Source organism: Haliotis rufescens, unplaced genomic scaffold (genome assembly GCF_023055435.1).
Source record: "Haliotis rufescens isolate VD_foot unplaced genomic scaffold, xgHalRufe1.0.p SCAF_9, whole genome shotgun sequence".
In the NCBI taxonomy this organism is placed as follows: Eukaryota; Metazoa; Mollusca; class Gastropoda; order Lepetellida; family Haliotidae; genus Haliotis; species Haliotis rufescens.
Window position 1 is genome coordinate 27,153,942 of NW_025964383.1, and position 17,809 is coordinate 27,171,750.

Sequence of the window (17,809 nt, forward strand, 5' to 3'; positions counted from 1 at the left end):
AATGCATCGCCACTGCCTTGACTGCTTAAACCCAAATGGTGGACACACCCGATAGTGACATTGTTAACTGAGTACCACCCCTCTTTTTAGGTGTGCCGCTCTGTCTCCTGTTACCATGTATGGTTTTTGTCAATGAATTTGTTATGATAAAACATTTATCAGACGAATGGCCAACTATTCGGTTGTTATTTTCAATAACATAACATTTCCACAACTCTATATGAATGACACTTACCCTTTTCAGATAGTATATAATTCAATAAAGGTTTTCAACACAATCTTATTCAAAATATCTCTGGTTCCCACAACCTCATTATATAAATACATATAAATGTGACCGCTATTTCGAACTCGCGCAATAGCCATAAATAGCGCCATCTCGATCTTGAACTCGGTCACAACTTTGACTTTACAAGAAAATTGTGAACAATTCTAAAAATAAAATTCAACTTTGTGTGAACACATCCTACATGTAATACATACACAGAAGTACATTTGCCACAATTATTATTGATCATTTCATTTAATTTGATCATTAGTCATCGCATACACCTCATCGCTCATTAAATCTCCACTATTATGTCAAGTCATGGCGTGCCACTGGCGTAATGAGCGATCATCTGTCCAGGAACATTATATTAGTATTATATATATTTCAAACGTCTGGAGTGAGTGAGTGAGTTGGGTTTAACGCCGCGTTAACATTATTCCAGTCATATCACGACGTGTCAGCTTAATGTGGGAGGAAAGCATGAAGTGATGCAGGTCTCAGACATTTACCACTTCGGTGAAACCCACGAGCACGGGTATGGTGCTGACAAACCTAGAACATAATTGGGGCAAACCGGGATTCGAACCCACAATCATAGGTTCGTGGCGTTTCCAAGGGACGCAGCTCTGCACAGGGAATCGCAACGCCTTAGACGACTGGGCCACCGTGCCCCCTCAAACGTCTGGAACTCTATATAAAGTGTATGACAGACAACCATCCCCCACAAACATTTCATCACGTTTGGATTATATATAAATAATCTCATCATTTCACACCCTATGGAAACAGTTGAGGCATGGTCTTTCTTCCATTAATTTCAAACCTGTATAAAAGTGATCACATATAATTCATTCATTCCGTTATATTTAAGCGCCATAAGGAACACATGGAAAGAATTATTTTTGTGTGCACACATTCGAAACATGTTACATCGCTGCAAATGCCAATATCATTTTCCATATGTGCTATCGCCCATGGGCATAGAATCCAACAATTCCAAACCGTATTCCAAACATGAGGGCACGCATGGAAATGGACTAAATCAGGCAGTGACGTGTTTTTGTCGGTGCACAAAAAGAAGAGCACTGAACAATATAAAACCTCAACATGCGAGTGAAGCCGCGGTCCATACCAGATGAACTAATGTATCGCGAAATGGACTCTAGGGCCACGAAAAACATATCAATACAACCCCGCGGGATGAGTTGGCAAAAATGAACAAATTCTGCGAAAGAAATCCTCTTCGTTCGTTACAACAATATCACTCAAGGACTCAACATTCACCGAAGAATTAAGAGCAATTATTATAAGATAATCCACGTTGCTGATACCGTTGAGTCGAAAATAGCTCTAACTTGGAATAGTTCCTCGTGGCTTTGATGTGATAATTGGAAGAAAACAAAGTCACTCGACTCAGCGAGCCTTGAAATACAGTAATAGTCTTAGAAAAAAGCAGCATGGTGCCTCTCTTCCAACTACAGAGACACGAGAGCATTAGAACAACATTCGAGAAAAGGGGATTACTTTTCCTTGGGGTTATTTTGCGAGATAACAACGGTAAAGGATTGCGGCTTAAAAAAGGTAACTTTAGCTGAATTTAAGTGACCGTTTTTACAGCATGCAAGTGGTGATTGTTTATGGTGTTAGCAATTTGGGTTGTAAAAAGGATGTTTAAGAACAAACTCCTTGTGGCCATGTGTGTTATCTCAAGTCGGTGTCATGTGGTGTAAGTTTCTAATTCAACACAGAAATAACGCGAATCATCAACTATTTTATCGATTTATGATAATACCTACCTTCACCTTTTCCGTTTCTATTTGTAAAATAAAAGTAGAAAGTAAAAAAGTAAGTAGAAAGATCCATTTTCTTGGCATTCAATTACGTCATATTTCAAAGCAACAGCAGAGCGCAACAAATTGAAAAAAGACAACGACATTTATAGACTAGAAACTTTCAAATTTGTCATAATGCCAAGGCTAGTAGTGGAAGATGTTTACTTGTTTTTATCGTGCATTGGCCACGAGGAGGTAATAAGTATTATTTGACACACGTTCTAACAATATCACTGTTAACACTGCGTAACAGGTCAATGATGGAGAACTGCACACATTTAAAAAAACGATCAAAGCGCCATGGCGAGTGTAAGTTCAATAATTAAACATAGACACACAGTTTTTACAAATACACAAGCATTATTGGGACAGGCCAATGCTCATAATAACACGGATCCTGGCAATGATAAGCAACGCAACTCCATGCTGTTTGTGGCAACACGGCCACCTCTGCCCATACGTGTAGTAACTGCCACTGGTCATTCCTGCCAAATAATGCATATCTGAGTTCCACCCTTGAACATATAATCTTCACAGGATTTCGAATCTCCAGAGGGAACAGGTATTAATGACAGAAATGCTTACAAGCAAATACGTGTCTGCACAGACAATTGAAATCTGTTCATGCCAAAGAACAACTGTTTACTTCACTATATTTTCTATTTCAACCAAATGATGACCCAGACTGACCCAACAGAACATGCTTGTGTAATTCAATATGATGACAGATTTTCAAACGCATTGTGTCAGAATTCCCACGAACATTTAAACATTGATTTGCACTGGATCGCCCACACGAAGTGTATTCAAACAATTCCGCAGAAGAATGCCTCACTGCCTTGTGTCTTTCTGTAAAATGTTTCGATTACAACTGTGAGCAACACAGAAGTCAGTCTGAAGCATTAAAGAATAACAATGCTTTTGTTTGTTAAGTCTAGCCGTTTTTGCAAATATTGCCGAATTGCAGACTGCTTAGGGTTTTAAAAACGTTGCCTCCTAGAGTCTTGGTAGTGAATAGTTTTGACACAAATTGTTTGGAAACAAACTTGGTTCATAATAACATTATTGTATTAAATCTATATTACTTATGTGCAAAAGGTTTTCATAGATTTTATGACATATCTGCAGTTGTGTGTTCCGATCATTTGTGACTAACCTGAATCATTGCGTGAGGAATTGGAGACATATTTACATGAGGTTACACTTTCATTTTTAAAATTGTTATTATAAATATTATAAAGGTGAATCTTCACAAAATGTATTATTAAAGATTAAGCAAGCGATCAAGAAATTTTCTATACATATACATGTGCATAAACGTATACATTCACCTATTTAGAATTCTCCCTAACTGAGACATTTGGTCAACTCCAATGAACGTAGTTCACACATACATGTACATGGCAATACATGGATCTATGAATCAATGCATATCCTTTCATCAGTACCACGTCCACTGAGTAAGAAGAGCATCATCCAGTTCATGACTACAGTACGTGTACTGTCCCTATGTTACGATCTAAAATAACCGTTACTTCAACAACCTGAGACAGAAACACTATTACCAAGCAAATATTATGGAAAGACTTACATTACCTGCTCGACAGCCAGTGCTTATAACGCGGCCAATATCCATCAACTGCTGGCTTGAAAATGTCCCGCGCCTCGAGACACTTCGATCAACACAGGAGGGTAAATTTGAACACTCCGTGCAACCCCCTCGAGCACACAGAGACCTGTTACTGACAAACACTCCACGTCCCTACCTCGCCGCAGAGAACTCCACCGTGAAGGCATAGCGTGTCGCTGCTGGAAACACAGCTGTTATTTGTTTTCACCTTTACACGAAGAGCGAGCATTGCATTGGCCACTTAGAACAATCGTATACAATATTCATCTCTTCACCTGTCATTGGCCAATAGTGGAGTTAGTGCGTGGTCATTTATCTGGCATATACATCAGTCCACTAAGTTAGTGGTTACCTGAGAAGATGAGCTGGCGTTGTATTTATTGAAAGGAGAGAGTGACAAGTGATGTCTATAAGGATTACTTTATATACAAACTGGCTGAGCCTAATGCTACAGAAGGTATTGATTGCAAGAGCTACACGCTATCATTAGTTTTTGGTTCTGCATGCTGTAAGAAGTGGTTTGGATTTTTGGAGAATGGATCGTTTTTCTGTCTCTTCAAGATACTGTGTAATTATTAGCGCTTGGGTATATATTTATATACATGTCAAAAGCCAAAGACATATTGATTATTACAGGGGCGCGTGTGTTATCATTATCTCATATGACCATGTAAATCAATCTATCAAGTGATGCTCTACTAGACTGCAATGAAAAAACTATTTTTAGTGCTCAGCTGTGTTAATATGCGTGTTAATAAACACAAAAGTATCATCAAAAAGACAATATATCGATGGTAAAATGTCGTAGTCTCATTATATATTAATACAAGAAAAATGTCAGATGGTATTGTCTCATAAATCATCAGATATGCGCCCGATGGGTGAGTGGGTGAGTTGGGTTTAACGCCGCTTTTAACAGTATTCCAGTCATATCACGGCGTGTCAGCTTAAGGTGGGAGTTAAGCCAGAAGTGATGCAGGTCTCAGACGTTTACCGGTTTTGGTAAAACACGAGTATGGTGCTGACAAACCTAGAAACATAATCGGGGCGAACTGGGATTCGAACCCACAATCATAGGTTTCTGGCGTGCCCAAAGGGACGCAACTCTGCACAGCGAATCGCACGCCTTAGACAAGGCCACCCGTGCCCCCTGAGCTCAATGAGGATTCAGGGTCACTCGTAAGAGCTGATGATATGAGGATCGGATGCTTATACTGTCAACCACTGGTTTGCCAGGCCCGGATCCGGTTATTTAGAGCCATAGTAAAACATGAAAATCACGCTCATTAGCGGGTAGCGACAACAGTGGAGCCTTACGATGCTAATTATGAAAGGACATGACGGGTGCCACTGGTGGAGCAGCAGGGTCCGCTCCCCTTTCCGCGAACTCCTGTTATCATCACTATTCTATAATGAATCGTAAGCGAACTATTTTGATGTAGTCGGACTCTGCTTTCGTATGAATATGGAAATGGTTTCGTTCCTTTTCATGTTTCTACACAATGCCATGAATATTCCAGCTAGTGATATGACGGCGGCCTGTAAATAGTCGTGTCTGAAACAGTATTTTTTTTCAAAACAAGAAGCGAGAAGGACTGAGGCAATTCACGGTAACTTGGTTTGTTTGCAGTCCACCCTCGCATGACAGGAATACTTTTTAATGAAAATTGTGTGAATTACGGGGAAACGACAGGACCATGCTTACCCTTTTCGGTAATCTGTCTTACAGATCCTGATACAAATATATCAAATACAACCCATGCAAGTCTATAATGTTTGGCATGTCTCGATTACTGCAGCATCTGAAGATGAGGAGAGTCTCTGGGCTCCTTTTCATCAAATTTGTATTAAGATAATTTAACAACTGTTTATTTTCCGTACGATATGGTCATTTCAGAGACTAGATGTGAGTCTACCTTTTCGTCAACACCTGGTTTGATCACTGATTTTAAATGGTCCATTCATATATTCTCTTGCCCAGACTATTTATAGTTGGTACTACATCACAAGGTGTCTGGAAATAATTCACTATGTCCTAACACAGACCTCTGCGGGAGGAATACAATGTACAGTAAACTACGGTTATAACGAACTCGAAGGGACCACTAACTTTAGTAGGTTATAACCGTAGTTCGTTATAAGCATATATACAGCATAACAATAGCCAATAGTCGGGACCAAAAAATCAGTTCGTTATATCCGTCAGTTCGTAAAAGCGTGTTCGTTATAAACGTACTGTATTCTACAAATACCCACGAGCAGTTTCACAAGCTGATAACGTGGACAAACAAAATGGAACAACTATTTAGATAAGCATCAGGTAATGAAACAAATTAGTCACACAATACTGTCGCAATTAAACACCTAGAACGATTCCTATCTCAATCTAGCTGAGATGTAAGGTCATCCAGATGGGCATCCAATATAAAATCCAATCTAAAACTTATCACCTTAACCTGCACCGGCAACTCCCACCAACACTGCTTATCACGAGCTCACCACACTGCGTGCACACGTAACGTTTACCCACCTTGAAAAGTTATACAAAAACATCTCGGTGCGTGTTTGTGTATCCGTTTTTCCCCATGTTTCATTTGGCCGCCATTGGCTCTGAAGATGTTCGACATCTGTGTTTACTTATTAGGGCAGAAATATTTTGAGACGAACAACACATGTACTGAATCTATCAGATAATAATGAAGGTTTGATGCGCGACCTTATGAATAGTGCAGTGTCGAGTTGCATTTGAGTCATATGGAGACACTGAGCCTTCTAACGTGAAACAGGAAGTGAGGTGAGAAGATTGGAGGTGGACCGGTGCGGCGCAGCGGGGTTCTGCGCTGAGTAATTCCAGGTGTATCAGTTGTGCATGGTAATTAAGAGTTATGCAAAGCGTCTGTGTTTTTCAATAACACAAAGACTGCAATTTAAGCTTTGTATCTCGACAAAAGCTTATCGCCTGTGTGTGGTTAAACTTAAAAATGACATGCTGTTTCCAGGGTCATCGTAAATTTTCTGAAATAAATTAAGGGGCATAAGGAAGTATACCGAGTTTTTTGTTTTATGTAATGAAAATTGGAAGAACTTTTGTGAAATTTGATTATGTCTATTGAATCATCACTCCTCCCTACAACTAACTGTAAAAGTAATCAGTAATAAGTTTGTATAGAAATAACTTTGTTCTATGAAGATAATAATTTAAGATAATAATGAATAATAATTTTGCAAACACATGACCCCTACCATCTTTGAAATGTAGATTTGTGCCGAAAAAAAGGAAATAATAGTTTCATATATGAAACACTGTAGAATTATTCTAGGCGCCTGTACAGTTCACTGTGTGGAAAAAAATGTCGGTACCATTTGATAAAATTAACTGAGAGGTATAGTTTCTTTTTTTCCCTCAGTTGAATGATTTCTATATCTTTATAGCGTGCTAACAAACACGACGCTAACCTTTTTATGCAACCAAATTTCCACAAATGTGTTACACGCTTCAAAGAATCCTTCTACGTACGTGTCCGAGTTGGTTCACTGACAAGACATCCATACACATATGATGTATTTGGTACTAACCGCAGTGGCCTTTATCTCATGTTGATGCGATAAGATTGTCTTCATTACTGTCATGAAAAGGACCCTCTAATACAACATCAACTAGCTATAGACATACATCATGCGTTTTTGCTAAATTAATTGTTACCTTGACTTTGTACATGTATCTTATAAAATGTTCTGTATCTAAGTTAAAAATGGATCTGTGGTGCCTTTCTTTCAATAAAAAATTGAAATTGAACTGAGACGGATATTTTGGCATCTATTCTGATAAACATGTGTTATATAACGTATACACAAGTACACTAACTGATCTTGCAGAGAGGAGTGTAATTAGAGACTTTGGCGGTGTTCGCACTGCGAGGAAAATGTGTAATTCAATAGTCCAACTCATACACTGGGTTGTTGCTATTTAACAAACTTTCACCGGTGTGCCACTTACTCTGTACCGATAAAACAGTGTAAGGTGCTGAGTGAGTGAGTGAGTATGGTTTTGCGCCGCTTTTAGCAATATTCCAGCAATATCACGGCGGGGGACACCAGAAATGGGCTTCACACATTGTACCCATGTCGGGAATCGAACCCGGGTCTTCGGCGTGACGAGCGAACGCTTTAACCACTAGGCTACCCGACCGCCCCGTAAGGTGCTGAGCAACTCTCTGTCCAGAAACATGTTCCTTGGATGCCAGGATCCCCTAGTCGCTGGTTTGAATCCCATATTCGCTGCAGTTATTATCTTTAGTCTATCAGGACCACAACCATCCTTGTGGGGTTCATGTCGGTGGTGCTTGTCTTCGACGGCCGTCACTTTTCCAGTACCCCTCAAAGCGGCGTTGAAATCATTCAGTTAACACTAGTGAGTATGGTATAACGCCGCTTTTATCATTACCCAGGGGGGGCGGTCGGGTAGCCTAGTGGTTAAAGCGTTCGCTCGTCGCGCCGAAGACCCGGGTTTGATTCCCGACATAGGTACTATGTGTGAAGCCCATTTCTGGTGTCCCCCGCCGTGATATTGCTGGAATATTGCTAAAAGCGGCGTAAAACCATACTCACTAACTATCATTACCACGACAGGGGACACCAGAAATGGGCTTCACACATCGTACCCATGTAGGGAATCGAACCTGGGCCTTCGGCGCGACGAGCGAACGCATTAACCACTAGGCTACACTACCGCCACACTAAAAGTCAATTAAGGTGTCACGAAATAGGGTTTTATCAATGCCCTGATAATGACAGTCCAAAATATTCAGACTGGCGACTTCCGAAGACAATCAGAAAAGTACAACTTTCCTGGCAAACACCGTACATATGCTTACTGAAAAAGTGATTAAGCGAGGACCAACAGGTCATTAAGGGGTACATGGTCTCGGTGGGACGAAAATAACTACCAGACACGCGTATGAATATCATCTGTGTTTACATTCTCCGTCACAGATCCTCATCCGCGCGAAATAGATCCCTAATCTACTCCACATACACGTTCTGCTAATTGAAGGAAAGCGTTCTGTTTGTTCTACGGGAATGAACAGTCCATATGGCGTCCACGGCTTTAGCATATGGTCTTTATCGGTTTGCTATGCCCCAAGTGAACCAGGCTATGCGATGTTTGGGGAATATGAAGTTGTTTGGAATTGAAATGAGGAACGTTGCTTTCGATAATTCTGTTTTGTTTCGTAAAGATAATATTTGCCCTCACCAGAAATGAAACACGATGCCTCATATTTCAAACAACTTTTGAAGACTATGCTATCCTCACCATCTGATTGTGAAGTTAACAGAAAGCGTCGATTTGTATAAATCCGTTATTGCCTTTGCGATTTGGAGTTAAATTATAAAAACAATATTCGACAGCGATAGAGATTTGAAAGGATATCGAAAGGATAACGAAATGCGGCAATACTCTAATTATTCCTGAAGGGTAGAATATTATCCGTTGTGGTATCAAGTGTGTTGAAAACGATCGATATTGAAAACATAGTGACACTTGAATTTTCACTTTTTTATGAAGTTATACAGAAATTTTACGGAATTGAAAGTATCAGTCGACCGAGGGGTTTTAAGTGGTTTGCGGTTGTGATGTCACTTAATGATTGTGTTGTGTGGAGGTCTAAAAACACATATTGAGAGAAACAATGACCATATTAGGATTTGTTTTATGACTGTTTGTAATTGATGGGATATAGAAAAACTCCGAAACCTATTGCGTTAGACGCAACATAACAACGTGCATATGCAGCCAAATCGTGTCGGGAGATGTTGTTTCATGTGAAATGGTCCTGAGAATAGACATCCGAACTGACGAATCAAGGTATGCGGTAATACCATCTTGACTACATACAAATGTGACCCGTGAAGATCCGGGGTAGAATAGGTCTTCCATGCTTCCCGTAAAAGGCGACTATGCTTGTCGTAAGAGGCGACTAACGGGCTGGGGTCGTCAGGCTCGCTGACTTGGTTGATGCATGTCATCGATCCCAATTGCGTGGATCACTGCTCATGATATTCATCACTGGATTGTCTTGCCCAGACTTGATTCTTTACAGACCGCGGTCATATAGCTGGAATATTGCTGATTGCGGCGTTGAACAACACGCCACCAACCAACATACAGATGTTCACAACAGTTTTCGGAAGGGAAGTGCCCTGTGGTGAGGGGTCCGCCGAATGGGGTGTCGTTGTAAAGATTATTGAATAGGACACGCTCTATCACCCTTATAGGCCATATAAATATATTCAAACCTACTTCAGTTCTCATACATGAACAGACCATGAAGGCAATTTGTACCACTTTGTTGCGCCCGGGGATTTGTTGAATAGCCCCCACTAATTGGATAGAGACATATGGTATGATAAACTAGCGTTTTATGTCCTTCCTAGCTTGGGCTCCGAATCAGTGTGATCGTAACTTGTAGACTAATTGGACGTAGGAACCTGCAGTTATACTGGCGAGTACAGGTTCCTCTGTCCATTAAAGAGGATGCATACAATGAACCGTGATCAGATTCGTCTGTGGCTTACGTAGGGGTCTGACTGTTTCATTTCGGACGGAAGGATTGCATACGGTCAAGGCTTTATATGGCCATGGCGAATCATTGAAGTCGGTGTACTAATCGATTAATGGAGATAAATTTATCTTTTTTTAGTTTCTCATCCCCAGACTGTTCTATTTTGGTCTTTATTGTTACTTATCATCATGGGGATGACTGACTCTAATCATATCAGAGACCATTAATGCATCGTGGAGCTTAAGATCGTTATTCGTGACGTTGTAGATGACGGTCAAAGCACTGACGTCAGTGAGCGAACGTCCTGTAGATCCGGAATAGAATAGGCGACTATGTTTGTTGTAAGAGGCGACTAACGGGATCGGGTGGTCAGGCTCGCTGACATGGTTGATGCATGTCATCGATCCCAATTGCGTGGATCGATGCTCATGATATTAATCACAGGATTGTCTTGCCCAGATTTGGTTATTTACAGACCGCCGTCATATAGCTGGAATATTGCTGAGTGCGGCGTTAAACAACAAACAAACAGACAAAACGTCCTGTACCTACACGAAATCATTATTTTATGGAAATACATTTAATTTAGTAAACTACGGTTATAACGAACTCAAAGGGATAACTAATTTAGTTCGTTATAACCGTAGTTCGTTATAAGCATATATACAATAAATGGTCGGGACAGAAAAAAAACCAGTTCGTCATATCCGTCTGTTTTTTATTAGCGTGTTCGTTATAAACAGTTAATTCCGTTTGGTAAATCATGGGTTTCAAATCACTAAACCTTTGCCTTGTCGTAAGAGGCGACTAACGGGAACGGGTGGATAGGCTCGCTGACTTGGTTGATGCATGTCATCGTATCCCAATTGCGTGGATCGATGCTCATGATATCAATCACTGGATTGTCTTATCCACACTCGATTATTTGCAGACCGCCGTCATGTAATGTAGCTGGAATATTGCCGAGTGCAGCGCAAACGACAAACAAACCAAAAAAATCAAGAAAACATGGCAGCTTGATCACACACCACATGAGTGTTAGTGGGTATTTAAATTCCGGATATTTTAAACAATAACAACGTCTGATCTGTGGCTTCGATTGATGACCATATAGAGAAGGACATGTTATCTGCCTGTCGATACCTCTTTGCGTCCAATGTAGTTCAGATATCGTTGTATTTTCATTGCATTACTATTATGACATCATCATGACGTTTGATCAAATACCTGTGTGTGGTACATATTAATCACGCTGCATGTCTTGTCATTTCATAGCTCTATATGTCATCTAAGAAAATTCGACCCATGAAGATTCCGGGGTAGAATAGGTCTTCAGCAACCCATGCTTGCCGTAAAAGCCGACTATGCTTGTTGTAGGAGGCGACTAATGGGATCGGGTGGTCAGGCTCACTGACTTGGTTGATTCATGTCATCGTTCCCAATCGCGAGGATCGATGCTCATGATGTCAATCACCGGATTGTCTGGTCCAGACTCGATTATTTTACAGACCGCCGTCATACATATGTAGCTGGAATATTGCTGAGTTCGGCGTTAAACAACCAACAGACAAACTCTAATAAAATTCGCAAATGTCAAAACTATCTCACAACGGAAATGAAACTGGAAACATATGGATTCTCCAATATTCTTCACCACATAATTCCCACACACTTAATTGCTTCTCTGACATCATCCAGCACTTACGTCAAGTCTTAACATGTCGACTGTCGACATTTTTACCAATCCTACACGGAGCGGGTCTCGAATCCTTCGTGACGGAAAAAAACATGTCTGTACCGAAGCGCACATGAAAGCATAACCTTTGCATGCCTGTAAGGTTGGGAGGCTTGTTATGTAAATACAACTGATTTCCCAAGTCCCGACTGTGTGTGGTCTGCTATTACCCTATCAGGAAATCCATGTAACATTTATTGTTGCACACATCAGTTGAATGTACATCAGCCTTGGCATTGCAGGTATGCGGAGATGCGGGGTGTAACGTGGCTGGGTCTTTTCAGGAAATAAGCATCCTCGAACGTGTTTACATGTGATAAACGAAAGTGAAAGATATTAATGACGTGCTAAAAGCAGCTGGCATAAGGCAATGAGTTCATTGTGCTTTTTCGACTATATCCTAAGCATGTGTTTATGAATCACCATCATATAGTTATGATGCCAGATGGTCCCTTATGGTAAGCGTATCCTGCCCTACCGCTAACACCTGTCACAAACACATGCAGAGGCAAATCAATTGTTTACCTGAAACAATCATGTGGCCATACAGCACAAGTCAAAATACGGAATTAAATCGGACATCAATTTTGTCACTGATGCTTCAAATTTGGAAATGTCTTTCAAAGAGCGTCATATGACTCTTGCTCAGAAGTTGTTTGATCAAGGTTACAACATTCAAGGCTTCAGTAAAGGTTTCAAAAGGTTTAATGGAACGTGGAGGACATGTCCAAAATTGACGCATCAGTGACAAAAATGATGTCCGATGCAATTCCCGATTTTGACTTGTACCATAAGTTCCCGTGTTTTTTCAGGTGAACAATTGACTTTCCTTTGCATGTGTTTGTGACAGGTGCCACCGGTGGGGCAGGATATGCTCACCTTTTCGCGAACACCTGGTATCATTACTATAATGATAGTGATTCCTATGCACATGCTCATTGATATAGTCCTGAGCAAGAGTCATATGGCGCTCTTTGAAAGACATTTCCAAATTTGACGCATCAGTGACAAAACTGATGTCCGATGTAATTCCCGATTTTGACTTGTACCATATGTTCCCATGTTTTTTCAGGTGAACAATTGACTTTCCTTTGCATGTGTTTGTGACGGGTGCAACCGGTGGGGCAGGATATGCTCACCTTTTCGCGAACACCTGGTAACATTGTTATAATGATAGTGATTCATATACACATGCTCAATGATAAAGTAGGAATGGTACAGTCGACTCTGCTTTATGCAGATATTTTTATTGGATATAGAAAGGGTTTTGTCGCCTTATTCCACATGTCTTCAATAAAAAACGTTAGGAAAGCTTTGTTGATCAGTACTATATACTAAATGCATGTATGGATGAAACCTTCAACGTTGTTGCTTCACGTTGGGTGTATGTGGAACACCTAACGTGCAATTCGCTGTAGTGTCATAAATGCAGTCCTCAGGGTAAGCTGAATTCAAAATGCACATACTCGTATGTACAGTGTTGAAGCATACTATTTTGCCACCATCGAAACATGTGATAAGGTGATGACACAACTATTGAAAAAGCATGTGATGAAGATTACTGCAAGCGGTAGTATCTCATTGGGTTTAATGCAATGTCCAGCGTATGCTTGTACAATACTGAACAGCAAATATAGAGCTGTGATTTGTGGTACTTTGAGAACGATCGGATTCCCGTTGAGACGGCAAAGCCGGGCTCGGTTATATACAACCCGCCGCGACATAGCTGGAATATTGTTGACTGCGGCATAAAACAACAAGCAAACAAACAAACACAAACATAAAATGGATATTTTTAAAATGTAGAAAACCACTTCATAGCCTACAGCAGTTCTGTAAGTGTAGCAAAGGTGGCGGCAGATGTATTTGACAGAATGAAGTGACAAAGAAGACAAAGTCTCATTAAAGCCTTTGTTGGCGTCCATTTGAGCAACGTTAATGTTTCACAAGGCGATATGCAATGCGGCCGCCATTGAATATTTGAACAGTCGTATTGTTGCGAAATGTCACAAATTGCACCTTTTTTATATGTTTTGACAAACCCGTTTTTTCTTGCCCTCTCGATTCTATGATTCCGATCATTCGATAATCTGGCAGTGATTTGTTCCCGAACATGCTTGGAAAATCCAATTTTGGCTCAATTTTAAGAAAATAATTGAGTGTAGCAGGACATGCGGTATGTCCTGAAAAATGTATTTTGACACAAAATACAGATATATATTGAATAAATTGAGGCAGTGACCGAAGAAATATTACATCTCTCTCAAACATCCTGGTTCAGTCCTCCCATCCCCCAACCCTGAATGTCCGAGCGGTCTAACGCGTCATATCTTGCACTGTGCGATGTGGTTCCAGTAGCCACGTGTTGTGTGGTCGTATCCAGATTCTCATGGAGTGTGTCCCACAGTCACCCCCGTAGCATATTACTACAATTTAAAACTGCGTTAATATTATCTGATATTTCAACACTGTGTCAGTCGTATAAGAAGTACATTCATGAACGTCAATTGGCCGCATATGCCAAACAGTATCAGCTGTATACAGTACAGTCCTATATCAAGATACGAATCTTGAATACACATGTTGAATTCATTTCATCCTTCTACAAGACACAGCAGGTGTGGTACCGCATATGCTAACAAGTGGAGATACTGTATTCATTTAAACCCAAACCCTTTTACCCTTTTCTGTAGAAGAGTGGGCACATGTGTGATGTATTTTGGTGTGTATGTGTTGTGCGACCATTCGTGAAAACAACTACCAATGTATTTATACTGAATCTCCATGGACGAACTGGGCGAGATGCTTACCATTCAGAGGAGCCATACATGAACTTGAACACTATGATCCAAGTCATGATACATAATTAGTGTTTGAATGGGTAAAGCTTCCTGTACGAGTCTTGTACTATCCATGATATGCAGCTCGTATATGACTACACATTCCTGTACTATAGCCATGATATGTAACGAATATATAGCTAAATATTCCTGTACTATAGCCATGATATTAAACGCATATATAAATAAATATCCCTGTACTATAGCGATGATATATAACGCATATATAATTAAATATTCCTGTACTATAGCCATGATATGTAACGCATATATAACTAGATATACCTGTACTATAGCCATGATATGTAACGCATATATATTAAATATTCCTGTACTATAGCCATGATATGTACGCATATATAACTAAATATTCCTGTACTATAGCCATGATATGTAACGCATATATAACTAGTATATATTCCTGTACTATAGCCATGATATGTAACGCATATACAAGTATATATTCATGTACTATAGCCATGATATGTAACGAATATATACCTAAATATTCATGTACTATAGCCATTATATTAAACGCATATATAGCTAAATATTCCTGTACTATAGCCATGATATGTAACGCATATATAGCTAAATATTTCTGTACTATAGCCATGATATGTAACGCATATATAACTAAATATTCCTGTACTATAGCCATGGTATGTAACGCATATATAGCTAAATATTCCTGTACTATAGCCATGATATGGAACGCATATAAAACTAAATATTCCTGTACTATAGCCATGGTATGTAACGCATATATATTAAATATATCCTGTACTATAGCCATGATATGTAACGAATATATAGCTAAATATCCCTGTACTATAGCCATGATATTAAACGCATATATAAATAAATATCCCTGTACTATAGCGATGATATATAACGCATATATAATTAAATATTCCTGTACTATAGCCATGATATGTAACGCATATATATTAAATATTCCTGTACTATAGCCATGATATGTACGCATATATAACTAAATATTCCTGTACTATAGCCATGATATGTAACGCATATATAACTAGTATATATTCCTGTACTATAACCATGATATGTAACGCATATACAAGTATATATTCATGTACTATAGCCATGATATGTAACGAATATATACCTAAATATTCATGTACTATAGCCATTATATTAAACGCATATATAGCTAAATATTCCTGTACTATAGCCATGATATGTAACGCATATATAGCTAAATATTTCTGTACTATAGCCATGATATGTAACGCATATATAACTAAATATTCCTGTACTATAGCCATGGTATGTAACGCATATATAGCTAAATATTCCTGTACTATAGCCATGATATGGAACGCATATAAAACTAAATATTCCTGTACTATAGCCATGGTATGTAACGCATATATATTAAATATATCCTGTACTATAGCCATGATATGTAACGCATATACAAGTATATATTCCTGTACTATAGCCATGATATGTAACGAATATATACCTAAATATTCCTGTACTATAGCCATTATATTAAACGCATATATAGCTAAATATTCCTGTACTATAGCCATGATATGTAACGCATATATAACTAAATATTTCTGTACTATAGCCATGATATGTAACGCATATATAGCTAAATATTCCTGTACTATAGCCATGATATGTAACGCATATATAGCTAAATATTCATGTACTATAGCCATGGTATGTAACGCATATATAGCTTAATATTCCTGTACTATAGCCATGATATGTAACGCATATATAACTAAATGTCCCTGTACTATATCTATGATATGTAACGCATATATAACTAAATATTCCTGTACTATCCATATCATGTCACACACCGTTTGTATGGATAAAGATTCCTGTACTATTCGAATTATGAAATGTAATATTTATAAATTGTCCATCAAGAGGATAACCAAGATTTTCTGCCGAAACAGATTCAACTCGACGTAAAGGGCGAATAGCTGTGAAAATTATATGAAATGATCACTGAAAATGAGTGATGACACCAGGTGTTCGCGAAAAGGGTAAGCATGTCCTGCCCTACCGATGACACCTGCCATTCATACAATTTGCATAAAAAGTAAACATTTATTGCCTGACGCAGCACAGCAGTACTACTGCCATGCGACGTCACCCTGTAAACAAACCAGACAATCAGTCATATAACTACATGCCTTGTTAGCTTTCATTTAGACATTTTTCATTCATTGACTTTGGGAAAACGAAAATGCAGATGTTGTTAGTAACAGTGTAAGTGATTACAGTAGCTGTGGGTATTTCAAGAATTCTTTCAGTTTATAAAGGGAGTCCAGGTTCACTCAGCCTTTAGCAACATTGCAGACAACATCACGACAACTCATCACGCACTCCGGCAACTGATAGAAGCAAGAGTCGTATGACACTCTTTGAAATCTTTACTGAAAGAGCATGCTCAGTTGTTGCGAAATGTAGATACCAAAGGCTGGAGCTGCCGGAATATTGCTCGGTATAAAGGGAAAGTTGACATTAGGAATTGTCATCACGATTGTCACACAGTCTTGTGGATATTGTTGTGTCACTCAGATCTGCATAGATCTAAAAATGAAATGGATGAGGCGGTTTCACTGATCACTTTTATTTCCAGTTCAGGTGGGTACATCAGTAGAAGGGAATTGGCTATTTGACCATTATTGAACGATATTCGATCATCGCTGTACCTAATACTTATCAAGTTAAACCTCTTGGTTCTATTCCTGCGTTTTGATTATGCCAATATGACCAGAAATTCAGATTCATATGCACAAAGAAACAGAGGGGGAAAAAGGAGGGGAGCACAATTGGTGCCCTACTTCTGGCCTAAATGTCCAACCCCAAACTCCATATAGATGTTATTCGTGAGGAAGACATACATTGTTGTCTTATTAAACTTCAGATGACATTTGCCTCCAAT

The 17,809-nt window shown here is 39.3% G+C and overlaps 1 protein-coding gene across 3 annotated transcripts in view; it reads right to left on the minus strand.

Moving 5' to 3' along the window:
- LOC124129917 overlaps window positions 1–17,809 on the minus strand; it is a 49,645-nt gene that overhangs the window by 24,546 nt on the left and 7,290 nt on the right. Inside the window, exon 1 of one of the 3 annotated variants that reach the window (XM_046493274.2) lies at window positions 3,700–4,096. The exons of 1 other annotated variant lie outside the window; for it this stretch is intronic. The gene's annotated coding sequence lies outside the window, so the exon portion shown is untranslated. Of the gene's footprint in view, window positions 1–3,694; window positions 4,097–17,809 lie in introns of those variants that run through there. One more of the 3 variants, XM_046493282.2, reaches the window with a different exon arrangement.